We start from the raw sequence: 3494 nt of genomic DNA on the forward strand, positions 1-3494 counted from the left end.
TCCTGTTGCAGATTTATTTGCCCTAAGGAGAGAAGGATCTCTAGGCCCTTTTTGAGTTTTTGATTTTCCCCTTGAGAGATGGATACAGAGTTCTGCTATATCATTGAGTGAAAGTTGAGAAATATCCCCTTTCCCCATCATGTTTAAGATGTCTATCCATTCATCCCTAATGGCTTTTAATAAGAGGCTTTTAAGGTATCTTCATCCAGGTACTCATTTTTGCTCTTTTCAAGTTATATTGAAATCTTTCAAGTAAATCTTCTAAGCTCTCATCTTCTTTTTGTATCATTTTAAAAACCTCGTCCTTGTGATTAGTAGCATACAATAGTCTAAATACCTATCCAAAAATGTCTGTTTCATTTCATCCCAAGTCCTAATGGATTGAGTGAGTAACCCCATGAACCATTTCAAGGCTTGATCCTTCAGTGTTGAAGGGAACAATTTGAGTTTTTGAGAGTCATCCAGGTAGTCATAAGTTCGACATACCACTTCAAACTCAAATAAGAATGTTTCAGGGTCCTTAGTCCTTAACCCATGGAAGTTAGGGAGGACAGATGGTGATATGTTTTTCATAGTAGCTCGGGAAATCCTCATTAACAATGGAAATCCAAAGGAATTATCCCATCTCTATTTCCTCCTCCAAGGGGACCTCTACCTCCATTATTGTTATTGTTGTTTCCTCCTCCTCCTCTACCTCTACCCCTACCACCTCCTTCTTCCTCTGCCATGATGATTCTCCTAGGGATTTCAAAATCTTCTGGTTCCTCTACAAAAGGTGAATGAGAGAGATTTCTCCTTCTTCTTCAGATGATTCACTTCCTCAATTACAATTGGTCTTTCGGTAGGAGAAAGAGAAGAGTCTCTTCCTGGTTCAAAACTCAATAGAATGTGTAGGAGAGTCAACTCTTGGCTCTTGAATTCCAGGAATTCTAGGACTAGGAGTTTCGGTTGGAGATAAGGGGGGTGTCTCTTGTCTATCCCTTGAAGCAGATGGACTTGTAAAAATTGAACTTCGAGCTCTAGCTAAAAACCTTCCTCTAGAATCTCTAGCTCTATGCATGTCATTTTTTATTATTTTCTTCAAGTCAAGTTAATAGTTCTTTTTCTGATCTTCCAGTTCACTCTAGGTGCAAGAAGAGAGCATACTCAAGAAACTACCAAATCAATAACTTTCTCTTTTTTGATCCTCCAGATCACCTTGCAGTGCAAGAGGAGAGCATACTTTGATAGGTTATCAACTTCTTTCTTGAAATTTTTATGTTTTTTTTTTCCTAAGAATATGGCTACTTAATTTCACTTCCCGGCAACGGTGCCAAAATGTTTAGTCAATTTAGTGTTTCTAAATTGATGTCATTAATTGTCAACCGGGGCTCGTAAGCTGATGAAGTGAAGGTGTACTATATGTACTTAAGCAACCTCTTAGAGCTTTTTGTCGTTTGGGGTGTTGTTTGTGGTTAATTTATCTTCCTAAGATGGAGTGATGTTTTTATAAACAGATGAGTGATGGTGTGTGTAAGGTGAATTCTAGAAGATGAGTGAAGGTGTGTGATTAGTGGTTTCTAACTACTTGCTGAAAAGGAAAAGCTTGAAAGAAATATATAACTTGAAATGACTTGAAAGCAAAGAACCACTTTCTAATGGCACTAGACACCATTCATGCTGCTGAATAAAAGGTAAGAAAATCACTTTAAAAACCAATGATAATGTTTATCTCTTCCTAACTCCCTGCTTCTAACACATAGTACTGTGTAAAACACGATTAGGAAGTAGCTAAAGATGAGTTAGAAAAGTGATCAAAAATGAGAAAAATCTACTTTAAAGACTAGTTATAATGTTTTGCTCTTTCTAACTCTCTGCTTCTATCATATGGTACTATGTAAAGCACGATTAGAAAGTAGTTAAAGATTAGTCTAAAAAGTACTCAAAGCCAGCTGTAAGTTATTAGTATTCTGATCTCTAAAAGATAAACAATTTGTGATAAAGAGACCATTCATATGTTAGCAGACAACTTTGAGAAATTAAACTAAAAATCAGCTATGAAAGTAAAGGCAGCAACTTTGAATCTGTCAACTGAAAATACCATCAGTTATAAAGCAAATACATAAACACAAAAACAATCCCGGCAGGTTAAAAACCTGCAAAAGAACAATACTGATCAGCTGAAAATAAAGGCTGGAAATGAAATAACATGAAAGGGGAATCAAGCTGTACATGTTTCAAAGAAAAGAAATGCTGAATGGAAAATAAGGAAATGCTGAACATAAAATACTATACAAGGGCTAACTGAACAGGGCCCTCCATTCATATAACCCAAAGAAGACTCAAAGATTTGAAAACTTCATAACAGCGCTGTCTTATATTACTCCATATGCAGAAAAATACAGTCAAGAGTGCTAGAACAGCACTATTAAAACAGAGTCTTAGAATGCACTAAAATGATAACAAGTTCATAAAACACAGCAACTGAAAAAGTAACATTAAGCGTATGCAAACGCTAGTTTTTATAGGCATTTAAACGATTGCCTAATGCGTAAAGCTAGAAACTGAAAATTAACTGTTCTATCATGCGTAATAAAGGTTCAATAACACGTCATAAGCCTCGTGGATGAGCTAGAGGTTCTGGTCGTTATGGGCATTGAATCCAGAGTTGGATTATGTCCCCCACAGCCTGCGTAAGATGGACAAATCACCGTTTGAACTGACATGACCCAACAGCTTACGCATCACCGTTAAGCTGCCTTTGTTGACCGTAACCCTCGTTGACCGGAGGTACAGATGACGTGGCTGGCTGAACCAATAGCACAAGAACCTCGAGCACCTTGATTCCTAAGTGCCCATGTGGCTCGTTTGGCAAAATGACACGTGGAACCTTGAGATTAACAAAAAGGCTGCAGAATCATCAGATGGCTGCAGAATTCCTGTAAATATGTCAAAATCTAAACAAAACAGTCACACATTAGCAAAGATCCTTAATCATGCTTAAAGCCATCATATGTAATGATCTGGGTGGTTTGCAAGGAAAATGAAGCAAAAGAGAGAGATGAATGAGGGAAAACTATAGGTAATGATGGATAATCAAGTGTAAAGTAGAGCTCTACAGTGCATCCGATGGATATAATCTTTTGCAATAATGATTGAAATGCCATATGAAAAATATTTAAGCAAGATATGTTGCCATGATGTATTGTTCTGTACCAAATTCTAAAATCATGTTCTAAGGAGTACATGAACAATTTCATTGCACATCTTCAAAAATAATACCCTGTTGTTCCATGCATTCATGAAAATCCTTAAGGTGTTGGTCCGACCTTCTATCTATGTTTCCACTGAATCTAGGCAAATAGGTATTCCATTCATGAAACAAAGGGACATGATTGGGATAACCAACAATAGAAGAAAAATCCAGTGGGGCAAATTGGTTGGCCAGGAATGCAGGAATGACCATTTTGAAAATGCCCTAGGTGAGTTGATTTCAGTTTCAAAGGTAGGGAAAG

This window comes from Pinus tabuliformis, chromosome 1_1, assembly GCF_031772625.1.
Source record: "Pinus tabuliformis cultivar Carrire ecotype Pingquan chromosome 1_1, CPIR1, whole genome shotgun sequence".
Classification (NCBI taxonomy): domain Eukaryota; kingdom Viridiplantae; phylum Streptophyta; class Pinopsida; order Pinales; family Pinaceae; genus Pinus; species Pinus tabuliformis.